The sequence below is a fragment of the Ictidomys tridecemlineatus genome, chromosome 11 (assembly GCF_052094955.1).
Source record: "Ictidomys tridecemlineatus isolate mIctTri1 chromosome 11, mIctTri1.hap1, whole genome shotgun sequence".
NCBI lineage: Eukaryota > Metazoa > Chordata > Mammalia > Rodentia > Sciuridae > Ictidomys > Ictidomys tridecemlineatus.
In genome coordinates, this window is record NC_135487.1 from 29,933,641 (window position 1) to 29,953,202 (window position 19,562).

General features: G+C 50.9%; 1 protein-coding gene across 6 annotated transcripts in view; it reads right to left on the reverse strand.

Annotated features, from left to right (window-relative positions):
- Positions 1-19,562, reverse strand: part of Hivep3 (HIVEP zinc finger 3) — a 457,837-nt gene that overhangs the window by 72,022 nt on the left and 366,253 nt on the right. For 5 of the 6 annotated variants that reach the window (XM_078026057.1, XM_040288469.2, XM_021736030.3 and 2 more), the window contains one exon: positions 18,600-18,793. The exons of the other annotated variant lie outside the window; for it this stretch is intronic. The gene's annotated coding sequence lies outside the window, so the exon portion shown is untranslated. The remainder of the gene's footprint in view (positions 1-18,599; positions 18,794-19,562) is intronic. 6 annotated transcript variants of the gene reach the window in all.

Genomic DNA, 19,562 nt, shown 5'->3' on the forward strand with positions numbered 1-19,562 from the left:
ATTTATGTGAACTTTTCCCATCACCTAAAATGTCCTTTGCCTCCTAGACATGTGACAAACCGCACCATGTCCTTCAAACCCATCTGTGATGGTTAATCTTATACGTCAGCTTGGTTAGGCCATGGACCTAGACATTTAGCCAAAAGATAATCCCAGAAGTTTCTATGAAGACTTTTAAAGAAGAGATTAACATATCTGTAGACTTTGCATAAAACAGAATATCTTCTATAATGTGGGTGGGTCACATCCAATCGGTTGTCAGTCTTAATAGAAAAAGACTGACTTCCCCAGGAAAGGACAGAATTCTGCTAGCAGACCATCTCTGACTCTGCAATGCTTCCCCGGGTCTCCAGCTGCTGGCCTGCCCTGCAGATTTAGGACTTGGCAAGCCTCACAACTGCATGAGTCAATTCCTTAAACTCAAGGTCTCTTTCTCTCTTCCTCCCTCTCTCTCGGTCCCTCCCCTGACTGCTTAGAGGATTGTGTGTTTTAAATGTTTAGCCTGGTGCCTGGCATACGGTGCTCAATAATGTCATCGCTTTGTGCCATTATCCCAGTTGCTCCATAGTTTTTACTGTCACAAGATGTCATTCATCTTTTTTTAAACCACCAGTCCCTTTGCCAAGGAATAGCTCCTCTTTTATTTTATTGGCGGTGCTGGGGATCAAACTCAGGGCCTGCACACATGCTAGGCAAGCCCTCTGCCACTGAGCCACACCCTCAGCTCATCTTTCCTTGTATCTATATGGAGTGTGTGTGTGTGTGTGTGTGTGTGTGTGTGTGTCTCCTGATGGTTGTGTTTCCCCTGGAGAACCCTGACTAACAACACACTGCTCCAGGCTTCGGTTCCTCCAAGAACTTGCCATGACCCTCCACATTCAGTCAGGCACCTCTGGACCCAGGGCATGTCACTCCTATTACATGTCTCCCACTGTGTGGTAATTTACTTGTTTTGATTTTCTCCCCTAAGGGATGCTGAACTTTTAGGCCAAGGAGCCTGTCTGATTCACCACTTCATCCCAGCCCCTAGCGGTGGCAGGAGCACAGACGGTACTCAACAATTAGCATCTGGTAGGTGAAACTTCGAGAAGAGGAGACGACTATGGCTGGAGGTCAAGGGGAGTTCTCTTGGGTGGAGGGAGGGGATTTTGTTCAACTCTCTCCAAAGGGACCCTTTAAAAGAGTCCAGAGAAGGACAGGATAACCAGTCCCTGAAAATCTGGGTCACCATGACACTCAGGTCACCAATGACAAAAGGGCATCTTCCTCAGGACTCCTATCCCAAGTGGCCCATCAGTGTCCATTAGTATAGTTAAGAGAGGACCCACAGGCCAGTCCAGCTCCTGAGGCCCACCAGGGAGCCCATCAAATTCAATAAATACTGAATTCCAGCCTCATTTTCTGGCCAGAAAGTCTCACTTCAGGTCCTCATTTGGGTCTTCCTTTATTGACATCCACTGAGCTCTAAAAGCCCTTGGGGAGCACACTGTGTCCTTCAGGGAAGCCGCTCTTAGTTTTCTTAAGGCTCTCTCTCTCTCTCTGAACTCGCTGAGCAAGAAGTTATCCAGTATGATGATATTCTGAGACTGTCTTACCAAAATATTATATATATATATATTTTTTTTTCACACATCCTTTTTCCATCCAAGTGATTTTGAAAATTCTACCCTGGCAGAAGATCTTGGGCTGGGGGCATGGAGTTGAATACGGACCCTTTGGGAATTATTGCTCCATGCTTCTCAATGTTCCAAGCAGTCGGTTGGTTGCCCCGTGCATGATGAACAAGTGAATGAGTGAACGGGTGAATAGACACATGCTAACTTGATGGATTAGAGCATAACCCCAGTTCCTCCTCTAGAGCAAGCTGAAGTCAAGCGGATTTAATTCGGAAGAAAAGGAGAAGATCCAGAAGAAAAGATAAGCAAATTGGCAAAAGGCTGGAGGCTTGAGAAAGAAGAGTTGCATCTTGTGAAAGAGACCTGCACAGCCACTGGGCTATTAGCAAGAGGGTTTGCCATTGTTGAGCACTGGTTGTATGCCAGGACTCTGCTAAGCATCTGAGGTCCACTGAATCCTCAAAACAATCCTAAGAAGTAGGTGATGAGGAAGTTTAGGCATAGAAGGTCACAAAACTTGCCCAGAGGCACGTATTCCATTTAGTGTGGAGCTAGGAATCCAGGAGGGCTGGTGCCTCCCAAGTGCATGTTGCAACCACCTCCCAGATAGCCTCAAAGAAACAAGGAAAAACTCAAATTCTGTTCAGGCCTGGGAAATCTCAAGACCCAGCTTTGCCACCTCACTATGCAGCCTGTCTGAAAAAGAAGGTACTATATACTAGAGTTGAGTTCTGGGAGCTTTACCCACCCTGACATTCTGGATGCTTCTTCTCCCATGCCTGGGACCCTAGCAGTTCTTCTGGCCCTGACTGAGGCTCCCAACAGGTCTGCACAGACATGGGCTCCCCCTTCTTGGCATTCCAGGCTGTGTCTACAGGGCACGACCCTGCCTCAACTTCCTGTCTCGTTGTCTGGATATCCTACCCTGTGTCCCACCCACGTCCTCCAGCCTCCAACCTCCTGGTCCTTGCTCCTGCTGCCCAGTCCCTCTTCTTCCCTTCTTTGTGCAGTCAAATCCTACATGTCATCACTGTCAACTTCTCCCTGGGGCCAGGGATGGGCTGCCCCCTCCCCCATTTCAGATAATACTAACAACGATGACAAGAATAATGCCACCTTATGTCAGTGCAGTGACAGAGCTCATCCGACACTTTCCGGGTCACCACAGCATTTAATGCCACCCAAGTTCGTCCCCCTCAGAGAGAGGCTGTTGCTGCCTGCTCCCTCTGGTCCCTCACGGTCAACACCCTGGACCTCACTTCGTGACTGAGGAGTTCCTCCAACAGCCCTCTGGGAAGGGCCTTATCATTTCCTTGTACAGACCAGAGAACAGCGCTTGAGCAAGGTGGGAGGCGGCGGGGCAGTGCCCCCCCCCCCCCACTCACACTTCCTGGGGCCTCCCGCGCTCCTGGGTCTTGTCCAGGATCTGACTCACCTCCAAATTCCCCACCTAGCCTCAACCAGGACAAATGCTGCATCCTGAGCTCAGGGACCCAGAGGGCTTGTGGACATGGAAAATGAATTCCCCGTGGCCTCCTAAATGCCCCAGAGAGCTCCAGGACGGCAGCACCTTCCACTCCAACCTGCGAGAGCCTGAAATCTGCGGCCTGTTCCCTTCTCCCAGAGCCTCGGGAGAACCTAGACACTGGGGTTTCTTGTTTGTCTTGCCAGTGGCTGTCGCATGCAGGCAGAGATAACGCAGCCCCTCCTCTCAGGAAGCAGCCCCAGGAGGCTTTGGGGCACCTGGAGAGGAACAAGGGGATGCCCTGGGGAGGGTGCCATGGAGGGTAGCCAGGAGGGCTGGGCCCTGAATCAGCCACCGGGCAAGCACGTACTGGCTCCATCTCTCGGGATGCTCTGCAGGGCCCAGCCCTGCCCACTGCCTGCAGGGACTCCCCACTCCCTTCCCCAGAACTCGAGATCTTTCTATCATGCCACATTCCTCTCTTCGTGGGTTTCCCCATAGGTTTTGATCCAAGTGCAGAATTTCTTTTTCCCAAACTGGATCGTAGCCTTGCTTTCCTGCCCAGGTCACTCATAGTGACCCTCTCTTGTGGCAATGACACTGCTAATATTTCTATTTATTTATCTTTTGTGGTACTGGGATTTAACCTGGGCACTCTACCATGGAGCTATATCCCAAGATCTTTATACCTTATTTTGAAACAAGTTTTCCCTAAGTTGCCAAGCCTGGACTTGAACTGGCGATCCTCTTGCCTCAGCCTTCCAAATCACTGGGAATACAAGTGTGCACCGATTCTTTTTGAATCTAAGTTTTATTTTTAATTGACACATAATCACTGTGCATATTTATGGGATAGAGTGTGAAGTTTTGATACACATACACACAACATAATGATCAAATTGTGGTATTCAGCTGGGCGCGGTGGCACATGCCTGTGATCCAGTGGCTGGGAGGCTGAGGTGAAGAGGATTGCGAGTTCAAAGCCAGCCTCAGCAAAAGCAAAGTGCTAAGCAACCCAGTGAGACCCCGTCTCTAAATAAAATACAAAACAGGGCTGGGGATGGGTCTCAGTGGTCAAATGCCCCTGAGTTCACTTCCCAGTACCTCCCCCCACAAAACTGGGGTATTTAACATATCCATCACCTCAAACGTCTATCTTTTTGTAGTGAAAACATTCAAACTTCTCTCTTGTGGCTATTTTGAAATACACAATACATATCCTTGACTATAGGCATCCTACTGTGCAACTGAAAACCAAAATCCATTCCACTTCTCTGTAACTTTGTACCCACTGGCCACTTCCCCCTCTGCTCCCCAGCCCCTGACAACCACGACTCTCCTCTTGACTTCTAGGAGATAGACTCTTTTAGATTCCACATGGCAGTGGAAGCTGACAATTCCTGACTGTTTAGGACGTGACTCGTGGGGCTGGGCTCCTCCTGCTCTGCGTCCTCTCACTGAACTTTTTCTCATGTCCAACTCATAGCCACAGGTTTTAGAGAGCAGGGCTGTATGTTGATGGCCTTGTGTTCCCTGTGTCTGCCACACAGCGCGTAAGTGAGCAAAGGAAGGGAGGGAGGTATACTGGTGGGAAACCTCGGCGGACCGTTTACAGAAGTTGCTTCATTCCTTTCCATAGGAAGGTTGTGTTATTAATTTTTGATCAGACTATAATAATCTGTTAATGAATAAATAAATTTCCTAAATTGAAGTGTCTCTCATCTGCTTTCACAAATATTGAGAGATAACTCACGTACCGTAAAATCCACCCTTAATCACTAACGTGATTTGGGGTATAGTCACAAAGTTGTATAGTTATTACCACTAACTCTTTTTTTTATATCATTTTTAACATTTTTTTATCATTCCAAAAAGAAACGCCTGCCATTAGCAGTGAGTCCATTAACGGTTAGGAGGAGAAGGGCCTAGCCCAAGACCTAGCCCAAGACCCACAGGCCTGGCAGCCACTGATGGATCTATCTTCTGTCTCTATGAATTTGCCTTCTCTGGACATTTCCTATCAATGGAATCATACAATATGAGGCCTTTTGGGTCTGGCTTCTTTCAGTTAGTAATAATGGTATTAGTCATTTGCTTTAAAAACGTCGGTGTCTCATAGTGTTTCCCAGATATCCTGACCCTGGTAGCTCTGAGGTTGTAAGGCCCGTGAGATCATCACAGGAGCTGGCTGCTACAAGCCATGGGGACAGCTTGGGGTCTGGCAGCAAGTATAGAGGACTGACCAGTGCAGAAGTCAGAAAAGTAAGAAGTCAGAAAAGTTTGGAGCCAGCAGCAGGCCAGGAGTGGTTAGGAACCAGTGAAGCATGACCCTACATTTGGAAAGTTCTTTGGGGGCTGGAACCTCTAGGGAGCAAACCTGATTCTCTGCTAGAGAGACAGGGGTGTCAAAGGTCACCAGACCTGGGACTACCCTTCTGAAGGCAGAATCCCATTTCTCAGATGATTCCAAAGCTTAGCAGGGGTGTAGGGCTTGGTTGACTCAGATCTGTGGATACAGAAAGGCAGCACCCACCTCACCTGCTCAGCACCCCGTCTAATGCAAGTAGCCTTTTGGCAGGGAAGTGGCTCCTGGCAGGAAACCCCAGCAGGCAAAGAGAGCCCAGGATGCTTCGGTCGTGCGCTGTTGGTGCGCGCACTGATGAATTAACTAGGCCATTCCCTTTTTGCCAATTTTAACTTGCTTTATTCCACCGAGGATCTGTCCACCCAGGGGAAGTGAAAGACCCAAGGGCTGGACCCAAAGGGACACAAGAAGGTGAACAGGTGGCTAGAAAGCCCCACAGGCCCCGAGTCAGCGCAGTTTCCCTGCAGCCAAAGAAGGGCAGCACGGCTAGATGACATTCTCAGTTTGCTGATGATGAACAACAGGCCAGTTCTTCAATAAAAGCAGAGCTCTTCTTGGCACTAAGATCTGAAGGAAATTTCTCTCTTGCAGATTTAAGCAGAGACCTGTTCAGGAAACCATCCCTGCGGATGCTTTCTGGACTCCCATGTGCCAGCTCTGAGCTAGGTATTTAGTTCTCTTACGAATGCCCAATGGGTCCACTGTCTAAGTCACTAGCTCCTGTTTTAGACACTGTGCCATTTGGGGACCACCATTACAAGTTTTGTCACAAATCTATACCACCCCATCACATGTTATTGGCCTAATATTTGAGTTTACACTGACTTAAGTCTGACTTGCTCAAACACGGCCTTGTCCTAAGCAATAAGGATCCTGGGTGTATCTGCCAATGCTATGTTTTTATTGAGGTAGGTAAGTTGTTATTGAAGAATTTCATCCACATTTCTCCCAAATCACCCCATGTTCTACAAGTGGTCTGTGTCCTGTGCTCAGGAGAGAAGCCCTGCCCTGAGTCGCAGATGTGCTGGGCATGGCACGGTCCATCATTTCCCTCAGAGGATGCTCGTTCTCACCTCCAGTTCCTGGAGAGTGCTTGGAGTCACACCCTGGGCCAGGCTGGGTTGACCACCGCACTACAGAAGGAGCAGATCTGGAAGGACTGCAGTAGCCTCTGGGTTAAACCCACATTGGACAGATGACATTGGGTCCCAGGAGGAGAAGGGCCTGGCCCAAGACCCTAAAGCTAGACACAGGGTGGGTGTTGGGATCCCAGACTTGCTTCTCTCATTGCCCCAGATGGTGGGGACAGTTAGATGTGACCAAAGACTGGATCTCACGGAAGGAATCTCACAGGACAGAACCATTGGCAGAGAGAGATGGGGTTGTACCCAGCTCCTTGGCCAGCCCTGTGAGGCAGGCTAAACCCAGCGCCCAGGACTCTGCTTGGCACATAGAAGGAACCAGAAAACAACTGCAGGATGACAACTGCAAGTTCAGGATGCTGGCCGCCTCTGGGAAGGGGGGAGGGGGCCTGAGATCGTGGAGGGTATGCTGGGGCCTCTGCTGTATGGGGGAGTTCGCTGGCGTTCATTATATGATCATCTATTTTGAGGTTGTTTGGTTAAAATACTTCAAAATTTTTACATATCTTGTTAAATACAGAAATAACTCCAGGATCCCTTTACTACATGTATTTTTCTTTGCTAATGTAACACTCTGGACCCATCTTGAGTGGTTCTAACCAGAGTGAAAGAAGTGGCTCTGATTTCTACAACAGCCGCACCCCAGCTAGGGTCTTCTCAGCCTATCGCGGATCCCTCCGTTCCCAGAGCCCATGACACTGAGAGGTGGATCTGAGCATGGTGTGAATGGCCAAAGTGGGGCCCATCTCCAATGGGGCCATGGCATGGTTTCTTGATGAAGCTCACACAAACCGAGCTAAGCTAGGATGTCACTTGGAGAATCTGCCCTGGAACCAGGTCATCCCACCAATGACTGCCACCAGAGCAAGGAGCATTCCCCTAAAACCAAGCCACCAACCAATGCCTTTGTTCCCTACCTGCAGAAAGAAACGGCATATAAATCTTGCAAAAGGTAGGCTATTCCATTCTGTCACACGTGAGGATACCAAGGTGGTTACCAAGGTGGCCCCACAGTCGCAGAGTCTCAGGGCCTGAAGGAACCTCCAAAGGCTTTGTCTTGGTCTCCTATGAGACTCAGGTCTTCCTTAAGTCTACGGTCAGGAGGCCACTAACCACCTGGGGAAGCAGCAATTGCTTTGCCATCCCTTTCTCCCTCTCTGCCTTCTTTTCTTTCTTTCTTTGGAGGACAGGGTTAAGACTGGGGGTCATTTTTTGTTTTTATAAAAATAAGTATCACCTGGTGTACATTCTTCTGCACAGACAGTGTTTCTAGGTCAAAGACCAAATTATTTTTAGCAGTTACTATGTACCAGGCACAGTTATAATCATGTCATATACATTGACTCAGTGATTCCTCCAAACAAGTCTGTAGGACAAACACTATTATAATCTCTACTTTTACTGACAGTCTATCTCCAGACCCTGTGTTCTTTTTTTTTTTTTTAAAGAGAGAGAGAGAGAGAGAGAGAGAGAGAGAGAGAGAATTTTTTTAATATTCATTTTTTTTTTAGTTTTCAGCGGACACAACATCTTTGTTTGTATGTGGTACTGAGGATTGAACACGGGTCGCATGCATACCAGGCGAGCGCGCTACCACTTGAGCCACATCCCCAGCCCAGACCCTGTGTTCTTAGCCAGTGTACCATACTACCTTTCAAAGCAGACATAAATTATGTCTGTTGTCCTAGCTAACTGTCCTGGTTTGGATCTAACACTTTCAAAAATCTCCTTACTATTGAGTTTTTGGAGTTTTTCTAATTTTTCCCCGCTAGAATTTTGCAATCAACATCCTTTGTACACACATCTTCACAGACTGGTGCTATTGTTCTATATGCCAGATTCCCAGAAGTGGGACCATGGGTCAAAGCGTATGTGTGTTTTGGGTTAAAATAGCCTGGAGGCCTATTGTTTGAGGAATCTTCCTATTAGTGAGACATGTGATTTTCACTCACTTGTTTGGATTCTGTCCCCAGAACCTCACGGAACCCTGCTGACCCTTTCTCTCCAGGACAACCCCTTGTGGACCGTGGGCAGAGACAGCTTCTGAGGTCTCTTCCTGCTCATTTCCTCAGACATTCCTCTGACAGCATGGGTCCCTCGGAGGGGTCCAGATGCTGCAGAGGGCAGCTCCCGTGCCCCTTCCCTTCTGCCGAAAGACACACCCAGAGAGGGATGGCGTGTTTTCTGACACCAACAGCGCAGGAGAAGACTTGGTCCAAGGAGGCAGGATTCAGAGGTCTAATCTTCAGCTTCCCCAAATCACACATACCCCTTCCTGAGGCAAAGGCCCTGTGGGAGGCAGGATGGACCAGCCAGGTTCTACCCTTGCTTGATAATAAAATGGAGCTCACTCTTCTATAAGATGCCAATGACTCTGGAGATGAGCAGACCTTCCAGCAGCTTCTAGCCGAGTGTCTTCCTTTACGACAGTGTCCTGGCAGGCAATGGCCGGGCCAGGCTCACATGCTGGGTGTGTGCAGCCCTGCCCCAGCTGGGAGCAGGGTCTCCGGCTCGCGCTGCCGGCTGGTTCCTAGGAACTGTCTTACTAGAAAGGCACAGTGTAAATATTTGGCTAAGCAGCCAAGAGAGGAAACTTACCCAGGCTGAGCTGCCCAGGGCTGGGTGCTGGCCATGGACACAATGCTCAATGAGGGCCATTATCTGGGAAGGGAGGGCTGTTTGTTCCACTGCGGGACAGTGCCAGAGCCCAGAGCCACCAGGCTTGCCACTCTGGCTGCCACACAGAAGAGTCTCCTTGCACTTGGTAGACTCTGTGGTTATGCAATGCTGGGCCAGGAGGTTAACTCTCCCTGGCTGGGAGCCAGGCCTGCTCCTTCCTGCCTGAGCATGTCCATCTGAAAATGCTCAAAATTGAGGGCCTCACTGTTTGCAAAATATGCTCGGGCCCCCAACCTGCTGGTCTCTTCTAAAGGGCTTAGTGTTGGGGAGCTGGTGTGCTCTTCCCTGTAGCCCCCGGCCTCTGCCCACCTGCCCGGGTCAGTGCCCAGCCACGGCGCTGCCCGCCACTCTGTGGGCGCCACTCCCGGGTCTCGCCACCCTCTGCCTGGTTGCTTCTTTCTCCTCCTTTCTCTGTGGGTTGTACCTGGTCTAACTCCTTTCCTAAGCACACAGTCCACCCCACCTCCTCAAAGCCTTCCCCAGTCACCACAGCCCCCAGGGACCTGAGCCAAAACAGTGAGCTTTCCATATGCCACATTCCCAGAAGCAATCTGGCAGTTATCTATCCAAATGCCCCATTTTCCAGATGAGCAAATGGAGGCGGGGGAAGTTGACTACACTAGGAGTGAGTCCCTGGGAATGTCAGCGGGCTCTCCTCTCAAACTTTCTCTAATGGCTCACATCCCATTTCTCAGCGTGGGGTGCTGGCTGGCTCTCAGACGAGAGCCGGAATCCAGCTGCTGTCTGCAGCTTCTGCAGTTACTGCCCGGGTCTAGGACATCACCTTCTGGTGACAGCATAACCTCCTGTAATGGCCTCCGCACAGCAGCCAGGGCAGGCCACAGAACACTCGGACTCCTCCTTGGCCTCTGCCTAGACCTCCGAGGCTGTGCTGATCTGCCCTCCCTCCTGTCTGGCCTTCTCTCCCCTGCGCCCCACCTCACCCTCCGGTCACAGTGGCCTACTGCCTTTCCCAAACAGGACCCTTCCTCCACCCAAACACTCTGCCCAGCCACCCACAGTGACGGTCCCTCCCCTCCCTCAGCTCTGAGCTCTGACACCTCCCTTCCTGGTCCACCCTGACCATCTGACTTAAAAACCACCACAACCCACCAGCCCTGGAACCTTTCCTGGGTGTCATCTCGTCACATATGTTTGTTTTACATATATTTATATTTTTAATAGTTCACAAAATTGTGTGTGTGTGTGTGTGTGTGTGTGTGTGTGTGTGTGGTATGTCTAGTAGAAGGTAACTCCAAGAGGCAGGTGTCACATTTTATCACTTGGGATGGTGCTTGGTTCCTTGTGTCTAAGCAGAGCTGAATTTAAGGCTGATTCACTTCTCTGAGGGCAGATGATGGCGTGGCAGGGTATCACTGTCACCAGCGTGTGTGTCAGGAGTGGGGACGGAGTGGGACCCACGGAGGGAGAAGCTGGCAGGAGGTCAATAGGGAGGATGCTCAGATGCCATAGTTTTAGAGCCTGGTTAGGGGGAATACCCAGACAGCCGGGCCTCCGTGTCCCCCCAACCTAGGCCAAACTGTTCCAAACAGCAAAGTCACACAGCTGGCCACAGAGAGGCCGCTCGGACAAGGCGGCTGGCTGCACCCTCTTTGGGTCACCTTGAACTTGCGAGTCCAGGAATCTCTGGGTTTCAAGCTCTCTGGTGAGTGGCTCATGGACATGGCTGGGAGGGGCCTTGCCTGAGTCCCCCTGAACACGCTTTGCTCCCCAGGACGACTGTCTGCTGAACGAATGGAGAGGGACAGTGGGGGAGCTGGGTGCTGAGGAGGAGAGGTGGACAAGGTGAGCCCGAGGACATGTGCCCACAGAGCCTGGACAGACACGGGAGGGCAGGGCCTGTCCTGACAGGCGGGACAGGCACGTCCAGTTCTCGCCCTCGCCCGCTCCACCTGCACCCGGGCTGGCCTGGAGCACGCGACTCAGGAAAACAGAAACTCGTGACTTTGGTCTTATTGTGATGGACATTTTTATTTACCTACCGCATGCTCCCTCCTAGGCTGGCTGGCTTTCTTCTAAAGAGGGGCCTAACCTAAGTCCCGTGGTGACCTGCAGCACCCATCTCCTGGCCTCGGTGGTCCCCCGTACCCTGCTCTGCTCTGGCCTCTCTGAGCCTTCGCTTTCACTCCGGGTGGGGGTGCTCTGTCCTCGGGCTTTGGTCCTTGATCCTCCGTGTCTCTGCATTTTGTGCTGGGTTTTCTTGGCTGCCCCCCAGAGCTGCACATGTGGCCCGCCTGTCCCCTTATTCCTGTCCCGTGTCTCCGGTGGCTGGACACCTTGGCCTGAGAGGGGCCACTGGCCTCTCAAGTCAGCACGCGTAGCACCAAGCTCACTCTCTTTCTCCCTCTGCGTGGGGACCTTCCTTACTTGAACTTTCAGGACTGCAACCCCAGGGCCACCTCCGGATCCCCTCCCCTTCCCTCATCCTTCCCCGTGCCCCATGCCCTTGCTGCCCACGGCCCCTTCCCTCATCTGTTCCACGATCACCAACCAACCACCGTGCACCAGGCTGTAGGGACCCGGGGCAGGCACCAGGCTCAGCCCTCTTCTACCTGTGGCACCGCAGGGACCATCCCTGCCCAGAGACTGTGAGAGGAATCTGTTCCAGAATGAGGCGGCTCCATATCTGCAACCACAGTGTGATGCTAGCCAAGCCCCCTGCCATGTCTGAGCTTGGGAGTCCTCCTCTGCTCTCCAGGAGGATTATTCATCCCTGCCTCACCTCTTCCCAGTCTGGTGGGAGAGGCCCGTTCACCTGCTTCCTACAGGTGACGTTGATCTGAAAGATATTCATGGGCAGTACAATCTTCTTCTTCCTACAGACTGTGGCCTCAACCCCTTTTGGCCTTCTGGCCTCCAGTCAGGACAGGACCCTGGAGTCTAAACGTTCAGGAAACACCCCAGGTAACTCTGTTTCGGGGAAGAGCTGTGGACCATGCTTGGAGAAATTCTGGCAAATTCAGACAAAATCTAAACCCCCTCAGCATCCTACTCGTGGAGGGGTCCCTGCCCTCAGGTCTAGGCTCTACCTGTCCAGCAGCCATAGCAAGATATTTCCCTGCATGGAGAGCCCACCTGCTGGCCCTCTGTCCTGCCCTCAGTGGCCCTTCTCCTGTCCACGAAGCTCAGGAACACCAGGCGTCACGGGCACCCCCCACAGACACACGGCCTGTCTGGGTTGCGGGATGGCTCTTCTCCACTCACACCCCAGCTTCCTCCCCAGACTGTGAGCTCCCTGAGGAACCCCCGCAGTGTGCCACTGGGGTTCCAAGACGTGCAGGAGAATCCCTGATGGATGGAGCCCCCGAGGGTGGAAGTCCAGGCCTGTGCATGTTCCAGAGTCTAAATAGAGGCGGGGTCCACAGGACCCCAGACAGGGGCTCCTGGTGCCACGGAGGAGGGAGGGGCAGGTGAAGACAGGGAAGGGGAGTCTAGGAGGGAACAGCACGTGCACAGGGAGAAAGGAGGAGGAAGGGGCGGGGAGCCAGGGAAAGCGCTGCTGCACGGGAATGCTGAGCTCAGGGTCCTCGTTCCTCCCGCAGGTCAGGGGTGGCCAGAGCAGCCGCTGCCTGTGTCTGCACCTAAGGTCGCTCTGGAACACTGCCATGGCTCTCTTTACAGGTTGTGACAGCAAAGTCACAAGAGAGATGATATAGCTAACAAAGCTTAAAATATTTACTGTGTGGCCATCTAGGGTAAGTCTGCCGGCTCCTGCCCTAGGCATTGGAAGCAAGGGTGGATTTTCAGCAGGGGGCGGCACGGTCTGGTCTGTGTTTTACTGTCCTCTCACTCCGGGATGAGGAAAGGGCTGGAATAAACAAGCTGGGGAAGGGAAAGGGGTTGGAAGCTGGTTCAGTTGTCCAGGTAGTAGACAGATACTGACAACAATCTTGTTGCTTTTTATTAAAAGATATATTAAGAGTTGCTATGTGCCCCTACTGATCTAAACCCCTTGAGTCATATTCCTTCATGTAATCTTCTTGATAGAGCTAGAGTTGTTATCCCCCTCTTAGAGCTTTAGCACAGAGAGGTTAAATAGCTTGTCCAAGGCCACACAGCGCAGCCAGACGCCAGTCTGCAAACCCAGTAGTTCAAGTCTGAAATGGGGCCTCCACACCAAGCTCGAGGTCTTCAGGGTTGAGCGTGTTTGCTTGTTGACAACTCACTGGGAGCCTCTCTGAGAACTCACAGAACAGTCCTCTGAAGGAGAAAGTCTACTCTGCGACAAGCCAGGCAGGAAGTGGGAGGCAGAGTGAGGCTATTTTGGAGAAGCGACATGAAAAACCACGAAACTTCCTACCTGTCCTGTTTTGCTCCCATCTGTCCTCGGGAACAAGGCTGTCCCTCTCTTAGATAAAAAGGTGTTTCTCCCCACACAGTGGCTCTGCCGCTGGTGCCGGAGAGCGAGCACTAAGCTTAGCGCACATCTGCTATTTTTAAAGGACTATATAAACAAACAGGGCTGTGTAAATAAGAAAAAAAGGAGGTCATCCCTTTAAAATCTAAAAATGTCCCTTTTCTATGGGGCGAGCAGCGAAACCTCAGAAAAGACTGGGGCTTTTTTTTTTTTAATCCCCTTGAGGCCTCCTCCAGCCCAGAGTCACCCCAAGCCACCAGGCCTGGTGGCAGGGGACCAGGGAGCTGGGACTCCAGGGTTTCACGCCTGGCTCTGTGAGCTTCGCCTCCACCGCCTCACACCTCTGCCCCTCTGGGCACCACCTCCCCTGACGCTGGTCCCCCTCCGGTCACCTCAGCTGCCCAACACACAGGTCCTCCAGTGAGGCCCCTGGCTCAGCGTGCTAACCCGCCCTGTCCCCTCTGGGGTCTCTCCCTCTCCCCCGACCCACACTTGGGTCTGCTGCATGGCTGCCCTGGCCCTTGGAGTGGCCATTGGAAGAGACTTCTAGGCTCCTGTTTCCCTGCGCACGGTCTAGGCTTTCCCATTCTCCTCTGTGCCATTTCTTCCAAGTTGAGAGCTGCAAGTCATCCAAGGAACCAGGGAGCTGAGTTTAGGTCTGGCCAATGGTCAGAACACACCCCAAGCCGCAGCAGGAGCTCAAGTCCTCTGTGTTGCCTGAAGCTTTTCTCATTAGAGACCCCTCCCCACCCCTCCCCAAGCTGTCCAGTGAGTCCTGCCAACCACCTGGCCTCTCCTCTCCCCTCTGCCATCTCTCCCTCTCTCCTCTGCTGTGGTGGTGGTGGGGCGGGGGGACTCTCGTACACTGTAGATGGAAACATAAAGTAATACAACCACCATGGAAATCCCAATGGAGGTTCCTCAAAAGACCAGGAAGGGAACCACCCATGATCCAGCTGTTCAACTCCTTGGGATTCATGCAGAAGAACTCAAGTCAGCACACTCTACCAATATCTGCATCCCATGTGCACAGCAGAGCAATTCACGATAGCCATGCACGCTATGGACTCAGCCTGGGTGCCCATCAACGGAAAGAAAATGTAGTATTTATACACTATGGGGTTTTATTCAGCCCTAAAGAAAAGGAAATTACATCGTTTGCAGGAGAGTGGATGGGACGAGAGGGCAGCATATTAAGCCAAAGAAATCAGCCTCAGAAAGTCGAGGGTCATACGTTTTGAGAGAGGAAGGGAAGGGAAGGGGGGGACACTGAGGAATGAAATTAATCAAATTACATTACAAATAGGCCACAATGAATCCCACTATTATGTGTGATTATTATGCACCAATAAAAAATTTAAGAAGTCTTCATTAAAAAAAACAACCCCCAATATTTGTTGGAAGGGAAATTTTTAAATTGTGTTCCATGGAGCTATTTCAGAAGTTCTTCAGTTGATACATGAGAATTTTATCCTAAAAATATAGTCTGACTCCTATTAACATGGTAACAGAAGACGGACCTGCGCATCCAAACGTGTTCCGTGGCCCGCTGTAGCCCACTGCGTGCAGCCAGCCAACGGATGCTGCCGGAGTAAGGGCAGACCCTGCGCTAAGGTCTGGGTAGACCTTGAACTTCAGTGTTGAAATGGGTCTTCAGCCAGATAAATTGGGTTTCAGCTCTTTACTGGGCATCTTTGTGCTGTTGAAATTCAGGACTACGTCTACTTGCATAAAAACACACAAGCAAGAATACCCTGAAGCATTCAATGATAAGAGAATGTATTTCAAGGATTCTCACACAGGTGTCATAGATGATTCTGGGGCTTCCTGTCTGCTTTCTGTTTGTAATAAGAAGGGGTTCAAGCAACTGTTGGAGACAGTGGTGCACACCAGAACTCTCTTCTACCCCTCCCTGGATACCTGGATAATGTGGAGCTGAAGATCACCTTGTAGCTAAAAGGTATGCTGTTGAAAATTCACAGTGGTATTGATGCGATTTGGAATTCCTTAATACTGTGTAGCCAAGCCAAGCAAAACAAGAGAGAGAAGAGGAACACTGGATGTTGTGGCTGGTAGAGTAATACAATGGTTATCTAGGACACAGGTCAGCAAATTTTATCTGTAAAAGGCCAAATAGTAAGTAGTTCTTGCTACAAGGGGCAGACAATCTCAAGCAGCCGTGGATAACATGTAAATGAATGTGTTCCAATAAAACTTTATTTACAAAATCAGGTGGCAGTCTCGATTTGGTCCACAAAAGAAGTTTGTGGATTCCTGATTTAGAATTTCATATTTCCATGTTTTTATGTATCAGTGTTATTATTCCATGAATATAGTCATAATAAATACATGCTAAAGACTTGAACTTAAAGAATAGATGAATATTAATACTCTGCCACAATAACTTGTTCTATACATTGACATTCCAGGCAAGATCTGACTTTTAAAAATGGCTTCTCAGACAACAAAAGCTTGAAGACTACTAGCAGAGATGTTGGCTACTAAGAAAAATGCTTCCATGTCTATTTTTGAATTATCTTTGTCCTCTAGTCACTCAATCAGAAGTCACATTTATTCTGGAGAAAGCCCCAGTTCAGGTACCTTTTGAAGAGGGGCAGTGTCCCCATGTCCTCCTGCCCTCGGTTGACAGGGAACACAGCGGTCCCCAGGCCTTGGGTGGTGATGATGGATCTCTCCCTTCCCAGTAGTACACCTGCTGGCCTGGGCCAGCACCCTGCACCTCCACGGACGGGCCAGTGGGCAGCCATAGCCCATGATCCCCTGGGTCCCCCAGCAGTACTGAGTCAGCACCCCATTAATCATGGCTGCTTCCTTCCCCGGGGAGAGCACGGGAAGGAGTGGGGGTCAGATTTCTAGCTGGAACTGACGGCTCATTTCCTGCTCCTCCACAGATGCCCCCTGCAGCTGGCAGAGCCCAAGTAGACAAACCAGAGTTGGGGTGAAGTAAGGGAGAGGAAGTGCCTGGTCCTGGGAGGATCCCTGGGGGCAGTTCCCCCAGAGCTCTGCCTGCATCCCTCCAAGGATGCTGCTGAGGAGTAATGCAGACCCTGCCCTGAGACTGCCAGGAGAGGAGCCCACGGAGTCTACTGTGATGGACACAGAAGGAGACAAACAAATTGAAGTACAAGGAAAGGAAAAGTACAAGATGCCAAGGGACCATTCATTAAGGGGCTATTCCTACTAAAATGTAGATATGACTAGGGGAGGGCAATCTTTGAATTACTGCTGCCTTTCTTCAGGAAGAATCTGGTGGAGGAAAAAAGTATTGGGTCTTATGTAGCCAGAGGTACTGCTCCTTGTAGCTGTGTGACTGTCTTTCAATTACTGATCATCTCTGTGCTGTTTCTTAATCTGTACACAAGGAACAACAGGACCCACCTCCCTAGGTTCTCTGCAGGACTCAGACTCATCTGTAAAGTGCCAGGCCCTATGGGCAGCAAGGGATGATCCCTCAACTTCACCTGCCCTGGGACCATGTGGTAGAGCAAAGCAGATGTGTCACAGGGAGAGTAGTGGCCTGCCTGTCTGCACCAGTGGTAGACGGTGGTGGGAAAGTGGGGAGTCCTTGCTACGTTGTCTGGCCCTGTCCCATGGACCTTACCTGCACGTCGCCCCTGCGGTCACTGCCACTGCCACTGCTAGCCTCACTTTGTAAGTAAGAAGGCTGAGACACAAAGAGGAGCACCTTGCACCAATAAATACTGTACAAACTGTCAGAGCTGGGATTTGAACTTGCAGAGAGGCTGTATTATCAAGCACCAAAATGGGGCTCAAATGCCCAATTCTTCCTAGGGATCCAGGGGAAGCTTGCTCTCTACCTCTGTGGGAGAACTCTGGTCAAGGCCTGGGTCTGCTGGGCCCAGGTGTGCTGCAGAGGAGTGGGCAGAAGCCCAGGCCCTGGTCCTACTCCACAGTCCACGCAGCCACACAGATGCCACCTCTGAGGCACCTGAGGCCCTGGCCCCTATGCGTAGTGAGAAGATTTCTGCTCTCAAGGGACAGGATGAGTCACCGTTCACAGCCAGTCAGGTTGGGAAATTCCCCTTGGACCGCACAGCTATGCCCACAGACCCAAGCATAAGACAGGAGGGACATCTCCAGAGCCTCTGGAAGAATCTCCAAGTCCCCAACTTTAGCTACACGAGAATCCAAAGACCGATTCTTGCAGCCCAAGCCCCTGAGGTCTGAGGGTATGGGTGTCTGGGGGATTCACTCTGCCTTCTTTTCTTCTTTTTTTTAAAAAATTAGTTCCCCAGGTAATTCTAATGCACTCCATACCAAACACCCAAGGACTTGATCCTGACCCCAAAAGCTTTTTAATACCATACACCTAACCAGAACCACGGCCTGACCACACCACCTATCTGAGGCACTAAATATGTATATTTAACTATATATATTCCCAGGCCAATCCAATTTGGATCTTTGGAGCTGGGGCCCTGGTACTGGAATTTCTGGAACTCTCCATGTGATGTTGACACATGGCTAGGATGGAGGACCACTACTAACGACCTTCCAATTCTTCCAACAGTGGGGTCTGGGGAGCCGATCTCCTGCCTTCAGGGGGCAGGGGATACTGACCTCCTCTGACGGGCAGTGGGTGGGTGGGGGAGGGCAGGAGAGGAAGAGGCTCTGGAAAGCAGGTGTTGGATCCGCGAGAGGCTTTGTTGTGTCCAGGCACAGGACGGAGACTGTTGAACTGGGGGCATCAGGACAGCAGTTTGGGGAGACAGCATGGAGAAGTGGCAGGGGTGGCACCCGAGGGCTCACCCTCTTGAGCAAGCAGTTCTGAGAGCTCCCAGAGCTCCCCAGAGGCATAAGGGAGGCAATGATAATCACAGCAGTCACAACGCATTTTAAGAAGAATGAAAGCAAGCTCACGCTTCATCAAAATGGCGCCCAGCAAGCACATCCAGGCGTTGCTGTCTCCTACCTGTGCTGAAGGCACCACTTCCGGTGACCAAAACTAAAACGCTGTTCTCTTTGGAAACCAGCATTCATGTCCACGCTGCTGCGGCCTCCTCTTACGCACCACTCTGCCCTCTGGAGGGGAGAGCTTGCCTGGCCAGGGTCTCTTGAGGCTGCTCCATGAACTACTTCCAGGCTGCTGGGTTTGTGTCTCGAATCCTGTTGGAGGTGGTTGAAAGCCATGGTCAAAGAGTTTTCTTGGTCAACTTCTTTAGACACAGAACAATAATTTCTGCCTGGTCCCAGGAGACCCAAGTCCCCAACTCCTCCCAAGCTGCTCTTCTTGGTGCAGGGCCTGACCCCCGTGTTTGGTGTCGTGGCTCTGGAAACCCACCATCTGCTACCTGTACCCAACACTGAATTTCTCTGAGCCTTATTCTTTGCCTGTATTTTGGGTGGGAACTTCACAAGTTCAGTTCTGCATACACCCCAGGATCGTAATGCTTAGGTTCTGTTCTAGGGCACAGTAGATCTTCAAATGGGGAGATGATCTCAGCCTGAGCTAAGCAGGAAAGCCCGTTAAAAGAAGAGTCTTTTCTGACTAGTTAAGAAGAGAAAACCAGAGAGACTAGAATCATTAGGATTCAATGTGCCCTTGCTGATTTGAAGATAAAGGGGCCATAGAGGAATGACCTGGAAGCAGCTTCTGGAAGCGGAGTGCCACCACCCCACTAACAACTAGCAGCCGCAGTACCTCAGTCCTACAACCACAGGGATCTGAGTTATGCCAACAATAGGAATGAGCTTGGAAAAGCAGTCGCTTCTCCAGAGCCTCCAGATGAGACCCTAGCCCATGGAGACCTCCATGTCAGCCCTGAGCAGAGTCCAGCCCTTCTGTACAGACTCCTGACCTAGAAACTGAGCCAATGAATGCATCTGGTGGGAAGCCACTAAATTAGAGGTCATTGGTTACACAGCAAGAACACTA